General features: G+C 39.1%; 1 long non-coding RNA gene and 1 pseudogene across 1 annotated transcript in view; both read left to right on the top strand.

The window, feature by feature from the left end:
* Positions 1 to 12929, top strand: part of LOC132419865 (uncharacterized) — a 55660-nt gene that overhangs the window by 24957 nt on the left and 17774 nt on the right. The window lies entirely within an intron of this gene.
* On the top strand, positions 5602 to 6405 carry LOC132421194 (germinal-center associated nuclear protein pseudogene; annotated as a pseudogene).

Here is a 12929-nt window from a genome sequence, read left to right as displayed (position 1 = left end):
ATATGTGAAACTGTTTCACCTTTTAGCTTCTACTTTATTAGCAAAACAGAACTTAAGAGTTCCCTTGATGTTATACAGGATTATATAAATTGGGTCCGTGTCATTGTCTCTAAACCTATAGAATTTTGTACCTACTCAGCAACATTTTTATGTTCCTCTGAAATTCCTACAACTAAATAATTATATATCAAAACAATTCTCCTTGTAAGGGAATTCTCTTCATATCTAAATTTATTAGGAAGGTGTTAATATTTCTAGCACGTAGGTTATATTAAAAACAGAGACTACCAGGGGAAATTTTAGCTCAGAAGGTCTCATTCTTGTGTCTTTAAACTGCATTTAAGAAGGGACATGGGAGATACATTGTTAAAATTTCTAGCACATTTAAAAAATCTTTTTATAGCACTTAGCACTAAATGTGATAGAGATATTTGTATTCCTGCTCTATCTTCTACAAGGGAGTAAGGGGCTTACACTTAGTTTCCTTGGTTTGTTATTTTTCTATCCCCCTACAGCAGCATTTCACAAAATATGTTCCTTGATGCTGACAGGTTTTAAGAATAATGAAAAGACTCTCTATCATTTAAGCAAAGGAAACCTGGGTTAAGAACATTTAAACAAATTTTTAAATTTAATATCCTATAACTCGTCAACAGTTGAGTAAGTTCTGATGCTAACCCTACATATTTTCGATTGCCTATTAAAATATTTTGCTATTGCCACAATTAAGACACAACACTGGGCTTCCCTGGTGGCGCAGTGGTTGAGAGTCTGCCTGCCGATGCAGGGAACACGGGTTCGTGCCCCGGTCCGGGCAGATCCCACATGCCGCGGAGCGGCTAGGCCCGTGAGCCGTGGCCGCTGAGCCTGCGCGTCCAGAGCCTGTGCTCCGCAACGGGAGAGGCCACAACAGTGAGAGGCCCGCGTACCACAAAAAAAAAAAAAAAAGACACAACACTGCTTCATCCCACAAAGACCCTTTGTGCTTCACAACATTATTAGCTCCTCCATCCCAAACCCACGTAGACATTGCTTTGCAGTCTGTAAGTACAAAACAGTTTAGCCAGTTTCAGAATACTAATCACTGAATACCAGAATCACTGAATACCAGTTTCAGTGATACTAAAGGAATTATAACGTATCTTCTTTTGTATCTGTCTACCTTCAGTCATTAAAGTGTTTTCGATATACATGTTATTTTTTTTGATATACATGTTATTAATAAAAGTAAGACATTCACTTTTTTTTTTAGCTGCTCCGTGGCATATGAGATCCTCCCAGACCGGGGCACGAACCCATGTCCCCTGCATTGCCAGGCGGACGCTCAACCACTGTGCCACCAGGGAAGCCCAACACTCACTTTTGTTGCTGCATACTATTATAATTGTGAGGAGACCAAGTTTGTGGATCTGTTCCGTTAGTGGGCATTGGAGTTGGCTTTAGTTTAGGCTGTTGAGTATAAAGCTGCTATGTACCAGTCTTTGTTGACATAGTTTAATTTCTTTTTGGTAAATACCGAGGAATAGAATTATTGAGTCACTTGTTAAATATACGTTTAACTTTTGAGAAACTTCCAGAACATTTTTCATCCCCACCAGTGATGTATGAGATTTCCTGATCCACATCCTCCTCAGCACTTAGTGTTAACTGCTTTTTAATTTTAGCAATTTTATTGTGTGTGAATATTTTATTCCATAAATTCTACTTTTCTTTGCAGAATTGACATTTGAAATGAAAATAAAACTTCGTTGTTTTTACTTCTTTCTTAATACTTATTCTTTCTCATTCGTTGAAAATATGTTTTATTTATTAAAAATACATATAGCTGCTGCTTTAAAATTTTTGTCTATTAGTTGAAACATCTGGGTCATCTCAGGATCAGACTCCATTGATTTTCTTCTGAGAATGTGTTCTATTTTCCTGATTCTTCATATGTCTATTAATCTTGGATTATACCCTAGGTATTATGAATATTAACTTAAGGAGATTCTGAATCCTGTAAGATTTCTCTGATGAATATTGTTTCATATGTTTTAGCAAATAATTTTCTTCACTGAGTTTGAGCTGTAAACTGTATTCCTTAGGATGCAGCTGGGTCTTAGCCCAGATCATTTGTCTTTAGCCGAGATGTTTTCAGTCCATCCTATAAATGTGGTTTCAGGGGTCAGTCGGAGATGTGGGTAGAAATATTTGGGGGATTCTTCCCCTCTCTTCAGCTTTCAGTGTTTCCCAACCCCACTTTCCAGGTATCTCTGGCCAGAAAGACGGTACATGCTACAGAGACTGAACTTGGCCCAAGGCTACAAGCAAAAGAACCTTGATAGCTCCCAGGCTCTAATCCTCTCAAAGTGCATTCCTCACCAGAGTCTTTCTGTTGCTGTTCACTCTTCAGGTAGTTGCTTTTCCTATTATGTCCAAGATTTTCAGTTGCATTTTGCAGAGGGTTATCTGGTAGAGACTTAGTTTGTCACGTTTAGAAGCAAAATCCATCCATGTTGTAGCTTATATTTTCATGCTCCTGGCATGATTTAATAAAAAGAATTTCTTAGTTTGAATGGAGACCAATGCATCTTTTTCTTTAAACTTTATGATTATTGCTTAATGTGTTATATTTACCTAACCCAGGCAATGGCGATTTCCTCCTATATTTTCCCAGGAAGAGTCAGTGTTTTAACTTTCTCATTCAGAACTACAATTAGCCAAATAGTATTTTACAAAGCTAAGCTTTTTATAGAAATATTAATAAATATGAAGTTTAAATTTTACTTGGGAGATCATGTTTTTGTTTATTCTTTGTAACATATCTATTATATGTTATTATCTAAAATATCTATTATTACTCTTTTTAGAAACAAAAATAAAAATATCAGTTGTCACCAATTAATCAGTCTATGAGTGAAAGTACCATGTTGGTCTGTGGAAATTACATCAACAAAAATATTTTATCAAACTAACTTTTCTCAGGCAACTAAATTAAGTTCCTCAAGTCAAGCATGTAATTAGAATTCTTTCCTCTCTGTTATATACACTTTACACATTAAGTATGCTTGAAATAATTTCTATTTTATGAATTAAAAGAGTAATCTTTAATCCTTTCCTTTTATGAATGAAGCTCTAACCATACAAAATTTAGCAACCAAACTAGAATCTTTCACTGACTATATCTTAAATAAAAGATTAAGTCCACAATCCTAAGATATATTTTTGCAATACTCTATAGTTTGTATTAACTCTTTAATTATATTGTAAACAGAAAAAAATGGAGAAGAGTGAAAATAAACAGCTGAAAATAAACAGCTGAGACACAGAACTAATAACCAAAAAGTTAGAGAGTAATAATAGATATATTACAAAGATTAAACAAAAACATGATTTCCCAAGTAAAATTTAAACTTCATACTTATTAATATTTCTATAAAAAGCTTAGCTTTATAAAATATTATTTTCCATAGCACTTAACATGTGTATGATATGCACAGGTGGTATCCTTAGCATTACCTGTATTCGATTTTAAGCTTTCTTAAAAGTAGGTCTCCTGTCCTACTCATCTCGCTATCCCCAACTGTAATATTTTCAAAATGGTGTAAATTGTATTGTAAAAAGAATCTCACAGGTGGTCAAGATTAAAAACGTTATATAAAGACCCCTAAATATATAGAGTACTTTGATAAAATAAACCAGGTAGTTTACACATGTCCATTATGTCTGTTGAACTTCATCTTGACAATTAATTTTGATTAATATAAAAATTTCAAATTAGAGCATATTTCAGTACTGAAACCACAATTTCAACAGTTGTCGATACCTGCACATTGTCATTGCTCATTGAATAGCATGACAAGTGGGATTAAGAAAATAAACCCAGTAAAATGTGGCTAAATATAGTTGAATAAGCAAGAAATGAATAAGAAGCCATCGTCTAGAAACCTATTTGATATTGGACTGCATATGCATTTCCTCCTCTTCTCTTTCATTTGTATTTCTTTTTCCAATTTAATTTTTTTAAAAAGATGATGTAATGGTTAATTTGTCATGTCAATTTGACTGGGTCACGAGGTGCCCAGACACTTGGTCAAATATAATTCTGGGTTTGTCTGTGAAGGTGATTGTGGATGAGATTAACATTTGAATCAGCAGACTGAACAAAGCAGAGGGTGCTCCCCAATGTGGGTGGGCCTCCTCAAATCAGTTGAAGGCCTGAATAGAACAAAAAAAGCAGACCCTTCCCTGGGTAAGATAGAATTCTATTGGCAGTCTTCAAACTGGGACACTGCCGTTTGCACCTACTTGGGACTCCAAGTGAAACAAGCCTTTTCTTGGGTCTGGAGCTTGAGGGCCTTCCTACTTGGAGCCACACCATCTGCTCTCCCAGATCTCCAGCTTGTTGACCATCCTGCAGATTGTGGACCTCATCAGTCTCCATAATCACGTGAACCAATTCCATACAGTAAATCTCATCTATATTACCAGCGATAACGAGAGACACTGCAGGCCAAGCCTGCCTGGCTGGGGAGCAGAACCTGAGCGCAGGGACCCAGCACGCCGGGCCCCAGTATGCAGGGCGGACCGGAAGTCGGGGATCGGAAGTCAGTCCGCTGCCTTTCCTGCCCTGGGTTTTGTGAGGGGCTCGCCGTGTGGCAGCCGTGCAGCCTGCGCCTCCGGCTGGGCCGTGGCCCCAGGGCAGCGGGCGGCGTGCCGGGCACGAAGGTGAAGGGAGCTCCCGGGTTGAGCAGGCTGCTTCGGGAAGAGGACTGATTTGTGCTCCCCGGATTTATAACCCTCAGTCATCGGGTCAGAAGCCGAAGCCCGCTAGTCCTCTCAGACTGCCGGCCGCCTGGCGTTTCTCAACATCTTCCTGTGGTTCCTTAGAACAGTTCAGGCCACGCGGCCACTTCAATTTGGTCAGATTTTATTTTGAGAAGAAACAGTGCAGCGTGTGGTAAAAGCTCAGGGTTTCCGCGGTGTCCGGCGCTCCAGCATCTCTTCTGCAGGATGTCGTTCTTCTCAGCGCAAACACGAGGTTCTGCGCCCAGCCCGGTGCAGTCGCAGGGGAGAAGAGAAGGAGGAGAAGATGCTCTGATGATGCAGAAGTTGGTTTCAGGTAAGCTGGTTTCCAGTTATGCCGGTTTTGAGATCTCTGATGGCACGAATGGTTTCCAATGCCCGACTGAGGTTTCACAGGCCGAGCGACGCCTGGTCTCCCGTTGCCCCGGGGCCCCTTTGCAGCCAGACTTTCATTCGAGGAAAATGGGCTTAGCCAGGAGTTTAGTGGCAGGTTTTTCGTGACGGAAGAAAGGCTGCTGGCGGGTTTCGTCCCAGGAGCCCAACACCGTTAATGAACTGTTGAACAGTGGGCTGGCCTGACCTCCGAGCAGCTTGCGACCTGTCTTGGCCCATCACTGAGTTTGCTGGGTTGGGACTGGTGGGTGGGCAGGTGGCTGCTTCTTCACCTTCACCAGCACTCCCCAGAGCACTCGGCCTGGCCGGGGCGGGCTGTAGTTGGCTTCTATGGATGGCCCTGCCGCCCTGCGGCTTCCTGGGCCCCCCTGCGCTCCCTGGTTGTCCAGTCCATTGTGCCTCCAGAGCCTCAGCTCTCGCCAGATGCAGCCCATCCTCCAGTCACAGGTCAGAACCCGCTTTGCAGAGTGTAAGTCTGGAAAAAAATGCACTGCCCTTCCCCCAAACCCCTCCCTGCCAGGCCTCTCTCTTGGCTCAGGCAGGGTCCTCGGTTGCCAGATCCCACAGGAGGAGGTCATTGCCTTGTGCATCAACCACAGGCTGGGGCACTGGACGGCCCTCTGGCTTTTTGTTGTATCGGAGGCACTGAGTGAAGATGGTCAGATATGTGTATATTCTGTTAAAAAATCGCTTGAAAGACTATGATGTTCCTTTGTCCTGGGTACCAGCCAGACACAGAAGGCACAACAGCTAAGTCAGGGGAGTTTGGGGATAAAGTCTTGTCATCCTTCTGCAAACAGTTTTCAGGGAAGATGAGTGTGGAGCCTGGCCAAGAGGGGAGGCTTCCCAGTGCTGAAAATGTGGTGTGTGGAGCCTCTGGCCAGGAGCTCCCACCCAGCGTCTGTCCAGAATCTGCTGTTGGAGAAAGAGGTTTGAAGATCAATTTCAGCAGTGGTTGTCTGAAAACTCAGGAGGATTTACAGATTCAACTTCCCTTCCCCTTGACCTTCCTCAGATTCTGGCCATCTCTGCCTTAGACTATTGGAGCTGGGATGAAAACATTTGCAACTACTAGCCCTCAGGATGAAAGGACAGGAGCCACTGCAGCTGTCAGAGGCAACAGGCACATCTCTGAAGCACTTGGAAAGGCTGATCCCAAGTTCAGGGGAAGTGGAAGTTGCCTCTGAGCTCCATGTCTCTGCACTGCTAGACATGGTGGACATTTGAGCTGCCTGACCTGAAAGAGGGAGGGTCTCTCCAGAAGGTTTTGTTTTTATTAAAAATAATGTTATTCTCAGATACTTGATGCACTGTTGAAAATATGCTTTTTATATCATGTAAATAAACCGTTTGGATGTCAAAAGAAAAGGGACATTATATAACAATAAAGGGGTCAGTTCTTCAAGAAGACATAACAATCCATAATGTATATGCATTTACCAACAGAATATCAAAATAAATGAAAAAAAAGGTGATAAAACTATAAGGAAAAATAGATAAATTTACTATTATAGCAGGGGATTTCAAGACACCTCAGTCAGTAATGGACAGATAAATCAGGCACAAAATCAGTAAGGATATAGTTTAACAGCACCATCAATCCGCTGGATTTCAAGAACATCAGATTACCCATTTTTTTTCAAGCTCACATGGAACAGTCACAAAGATAGACCGTATTTTGTGGCATAAAACATACCTTAACAAATATAAAAGAATAGACATAGTATAAAGTAGACTCTTATAGTGAGATTAAACTGGAAATTAATATCAGACAGATGACTGGAAAACGTAGGATACTGGTGATCAAACAACACACTTCTAAAACACATGGGTCAAAGAAGAAGTCTCAAGAGAAATTAAAAATATTTTAAACCAAATAAATAAAAATTAAACTTTTTCAAAGTCAAATTGAAATTTGAATTTAAAAATAAAACATCAAAATTTGTGAGATGCAGCAAAAGCAATATTTACAAGAAAACTCATAGCATTGAATTCACGTATCAGAAAGAAGGTAGAGCTAAAATCCATAATGTAATCTTCCTTTATGAAACAAGAGAAAGAAGAGGAATACAAATTTAAAAAGCATAGAAGTAAAGAATTAAAATTAGAGCAGAAATGAATGAAATTGAAAACAGGAAAACAGAGAAAAATCAATGACATCAAAACCTGATTATTTGAAAAGATAATAAAACGGTAATCCACTAGCCAGGCTAAACAAGAAGAAAAAGTTACTAATATTGGAAATGAAATTAGGGCCATCACTAATGATCCTATGGACATTAAGGATAATAAAAGAATATTATAAACAACTCTATGACCTAAAGTTAGATAACTTAAATGAAATGTATTAATTCCTTGAAAGACACAATGTAATAAACTTCCCATGAAGAGATGAAGATAATCTGAATAGGGCCATATCTGTTAAAGAAATTGAATTAATAATAACCTTCCAAAATGAAAGCAGCAGATCTAGATGGTTTCACTGGTGACTTCCACCAAATATTTAAAGAAAAAAATACCATTTCTCAACAATCTCTTTCAGAAAATAGAAGCAGAATTAATAATTCCTACTCATTCTATGAGGCCAGCATTACCCTAACACCAAACAGGAGAACACATTCTTTTGTGTGTACCATAAACCTAGGGCAAGAATACATTTCTTTGGGAGATGTTTTGTTTTCCACATAGATGGTGTAAATTCAGAACTTAGTTTCATATGTTGGTTGGCTTGTCTTATGAATTCTAAGAGGTTATTTTATTTTTCCTCTAGCCTGGGCCAAGACCTTTTCCTGTTTTAATCTGTGGGTCAGGTTTGTCTCCAGAGCACCATTATACTGAGATGTAGATTCTAGGGTACTCTCAGACTCTGTCCCTTGGTCATGCCCCTTCTTTGTCTTCAGCTTTTAAATCAAAACTCATTTCACCAGGTTTTATCAGATATCTAAGAGTGAAATGCAGAATCAATGTTTTGCTTTCTCTTGGATTCACATTTTTACATTTGTTTTCATTTTTCAGAATGCCTCACTTTCTTGACAACTGAGTAATGCAATGTGTGTGTGTGTGTGTGTGTGTGTGTGTGTGTGTGTGAGTGTGCGTGTTTAAATTTTCTTCCAGCATTTTTAGTTGTTTTAAGTGGAATTATTTTGTTCAGGGTATTTGAAAGGTGTCCTTTCTCCTCTACTTTTTGTCACCTTGTCTCTTTTCCTGAGCTTCCCATTCAAACTGGCCTGTCTTTCTTGGCATGGATCAGTGCTTTGCATTATTTCCTTTTTCCCTCCATCAGAATGAACCTTCCTAGCTTTTCCAGATAAGATACATTAATATATACAATGAAATATGAGTAAAGATATCATTGTCATCATAAAAGAGAGAGCAGCCTAGATTAAAATCCTTGGGTTCAGTCATGTGCTTTTCAGGGCCCATTCATCTCCACGGAACTCTCTTCCACCCTTGTCTTTATAAAACTAAGGTATGAGGATCATAAGAGAGAATAGGTATGAAACTGCTTCATTATATGCAATTCACCCTACAAATATAAGCTATTATATTTTTTAAACTAAAGATCTCATAGGCCCTAAAATGATATGAGCCAAAGCTGTAAGTAATAGGGGCAATTTTAAGGAGTTATGTGAATTTGTGAGAAAACATTGGTTTTTCAAGGTCTTTTAGTCCCTCTCATAGGCAGTCTGTGGAATCTAAATGCCTTATTCCGCTTACTTATGTGTGTGTAGAGAACATGTTTTACACCATCAACGCATTGTCCTCCTGGGTATTTGTAAATGGCAGCAATGGAAATCTCCTTTATAATGTGTCTTCTTCATCATCAGGACTGAAACGGAATCATAAACTGTAGTTAATTTCATTCTCATAATTTTTATGTAAGCAGGACAGCTGCTCAGCATGATTTTTCCTGTTGCTTTTCAATTTATGGTACATATGATAAAACAAATTTGGAAGTAGAGGCCAAGAGGCTAGTGGATGAACTTTATGAAATTTAATTTAACTGTGTCAGGGGATAATATTTCATTGGAACATTTTAAGTCTCAAAGACATCCCCTTCAAGCCAGGTATGAGTTTCCCAACCTGGTTTATGATCAATATTTAAAATAAACTGTAAAAAAAAATTATTTGGAAAGCTTGTGTGTAGATCCTCTTTATGTTCTTATAGGTAACATGTGTTTGGGAAGAGGATGGATTCTGTTTTTATAAACCCATTACTTAGGTTGCCCATTTTGATACTGAAGTTTAATTTTTCAAAGAAAATATTCTACTGTTAAGAAATAGAATATTCAAATGTACCAACATTAATATTTTGCAGAAAAACTAATCTCTTTTATTACTAGGTTGCATGTTAAAATATAGGAAAGTCTACAACCCAGAATATTGAAGCTAAAGAAACAAAGTCATTTGTTCAGGTGTACAAATGAAATTTCATCTAACAATGGAATTCATTATATTTTGGCTTGACAAATTATAAATACGTGACTTCCATTTCTTGCATCTGTAAATAGTGAATGAAAATGGGAAGGATGTAGTGGTTAGAGATCAGATTAGACCACTAATTCTTTTCCTTGAAGCATTTTCAGAAAACAGAGTTTACATCATTCATAGTGTTTAAAATGCCAAGGAACAGCCAAACTTCGATGTCAGCTGGCCTCTTAACACCTGGTTTTTAACCACATCTCTTTTTTGTTTTTCTGGTAGAATAATAAGCATTTTGAAATTCAGAAAGCTTCATTCCATGAATTTTAGCTGTGGGTAGATCTCAGAATACTGATGATAAAGTGTGCTGAGAAATTACATTAACTTCAGGGTTCTGTGACTTATCTTCCTTTCCAAAAGAATTGCATCTTTAATTACTATTTGTTCAGAACACTTTAAACATTTTAGTAGTAGAGCAAGAAGGCCAATTGATAGGGAAAATATCTCAATCTATGTCCCATTTCCAGGAGACATAAGATCATCATTCAGATTTAAAGTGAGAAAACATTCTTTAACCAGGAGCCAACAGCAACATCTGTGCACAGCTAATCCTGAACCTGCACCAACTCTTTTCCATATTTTAGAGTGTGCACATTTCCTCTCATCTTGTTTTTCATTTCATAGTCTCCTGCAGCCAAGCACAGTCAGAAGGACTACTTTGTAATCATTCTGATTTATCTGTAAGCAGGATGTTTGGAAAATCCCTTAAGAACTCATCCTCATAGATTTGTAGCTCAATTAAGCGGATTCAATTAGTCTAGATAGACTGGCTGAAGAGCATATAAGCTCAAATCCCAAAAGATACTAGGATCTCATGCAGTTTATTATTTTAAAATGGCTCATTTCCTTACACTGATACATTTTCTTCAAAACATTTGGAAAGGAAACGACATATGTAAGGAATGCTATAACTACAGTTGAATTTTGCAGCCTCCAATTTTCTCTACATACTGTCTTTCAGGACCATGGGTGTAGTTTAATACACATTTAATATCATCATTATTTGATGCCTAAAAGTCTGAAACTTTTTAAACTCATTCTAGTCATATGACAAAGAGAGAAACTCAGGTGTCTGGACCCACTTTGGTTACCACCACCCCAAAGATTTCCAGGGTACATAAAAATAATGGGAAGTAATGAGTCCTTGAGAGCATGTCTGGTCCCAGACACAGTGGTGATTTTTATATGCTTTACTGAATATAATTCTCAACACTACCCTATGAGGAAGGTCCCAAAAGAAAAAAATGGCTGAGATATTTTTTAAAAAAATGAAAGTGGGAGAGAGAGAGAAGGCAAAGAGGAGTGGACAGCTATTATGTAGCATATCAAACAAGTCATCCAAGGTCACATGGCTAGTAGAATAGCCAGATATGTGGTTTGTCTGACAGCAAAACCTATACATGCTCTTACTATATCCTAGGGCCTGTGAAAGAGACTGATGAGATTACCTTTAGGAAACACAGCAAGAACTATTTCCCCACTGCCCTCGAAGTCAGAGATGGTCATCCACCTGAGCTCTGGCCTGGGGAATGTTAGCATTTCATGGTCAGGCCACCAAACCTTTCTCACGGAGTCCTCACCCTCTCTTTCCCTATCTGAAGGCTGAAGGAAGGACTCGGGGTCACAGGAGAGAGCAGCAGCACACAGTAGAGGGGTCTGGGTCTCTGGAACATCACAAGGGAGGCTGTCCTGGAGACACTGCCTGAAGAGCCACATGAGCAGGAAGGAAATGTGTATTGGGCAAAGCTGCTGGGAGCGTCTGTTAGAGCAGTTGGCTCGTGTGGCCCTTGCAGACCCACGTAGGTGGAGCAGCTTTGTACCTCCCCACCTCCTCTGGCCGTATTGCCACCCCAACAGACCCTACCAGTGTGTGAGGCTCTCTCACAGAACAGTGCCTCCATCCCTGAAGACTGAATCCTGAAAATGTCATACCGGGAGGCATGTCAAGGAAAGGCTATAGGGCTTTAGCCTTCAGCAAATCCTGCTGCCTACAGATGGGTCGATCCTGTGTGCATTCCATTACAATTTCTGTCAATGTTTTAAAAGACAAATACTAAGAAAAATAAGGTGACCAGTCTATTTTATCCTAAAAAGTGTATTATGCGTGGATGTAAGCAGGATGTACCATCATTTATTATTAAATGTAAGGCTGTGAGAGAGAATAAACTCTTTCCCCACCTTCCCAAATGCAGAAAAACATTTCTAATCTCTGTGGAAAAGCTAGAGAAACAGACGTCTCCAAAGAGAGTGCCAATGAAAACTTCACCTCCTCGTAGATTTCTGTAATTGCAGACCTCCAGTTGAGTTCCCAGGCCAATAAATTATAATACCCACAGCATAATAACGTCTCCTTGCTGCTGTCATGGTTATTAATACAGTTACTATTGAGAATTCTATTAGCTGCGTGCTTGACTAAAGATGTGAGTTTATCTTCACAACATCCCTGGAAGGCAGACAGGTGATGACTTTTATTAACACCATTTTAGTGATGGAGGAACCAGAAAAGAGAAATGCAAAGGCATTTCCCAGCATAATACAACAAATCTAAAGCAGATTGAAGTTTGGAACTCAAAGTATTTCGATTGTTAGTATATACTTAAGCAATGATTCACACTCATTGTACAACAGGGACTGAATCCCTGTTGTGGAGAAAGGTTTTCTCCAAGGTCAAAAGAGAAAGATCTTAATGGCCTTGGTGGTAGACTTTAAAGACTTTATGACTTATTTATGATTTATTTATGTGTATAGGCATGTCCTAATAGGGCTGTTACTGTGATTGAGAAGAAGGATCAGCTTGAGACAGATTTCCTACAAAGGACATTTCAATATTGATCTATTAAGGATAGATAGAAATAGAAATGTTCCCCGATCTTCACAGCATATCCTTGTGAGTTTATTTCTGTTTATTTCTGCACTGGAAAGACTTAGCATAGTAAGTTGGAATTGTTCAAGGCAAGGAAGCACTGCCAGAGGTACACTTAACACTCACTGTCCCCTGACCCTGTGCTGTTTCAGAAGCTTGCTGTGCATATCATGTAAAAGTCATCCTCTTTAGTTAGCAATTCCTTCCCTGTCTTTTCTGATGCGTGCTCCTGCCATGTACAAATGTTCTAAACTCTAAGTGGATCACCCTATGTCTTAACCCACAAGCTCCTTGAAACTACTCTCGTCTTCACACATTTAATTATGTTTATTCCATCCACTTGGAAAACCTTTGCCTTCCTGTTAACCTGTATGTCAGAGTCCCTTTTCATCCTTAAAATGCTTGC

This window comes from Delphinus delphis, chromosome 2 (genome assembly GCF_949987515.2).
Source record: "Delphinus delphis chromosome 2, mDelDel1.2, whole genome shotgun sequence".
Lineage (NCBI taxonomy): Eukaryota > Metazoa > Chordata > Mammalia > Artiodactyla > Delphinidae > Delphinus > Delphinus delphis.
This window is presented reverse-complemented; position numbering and strand designations above follow the sequence as displayed.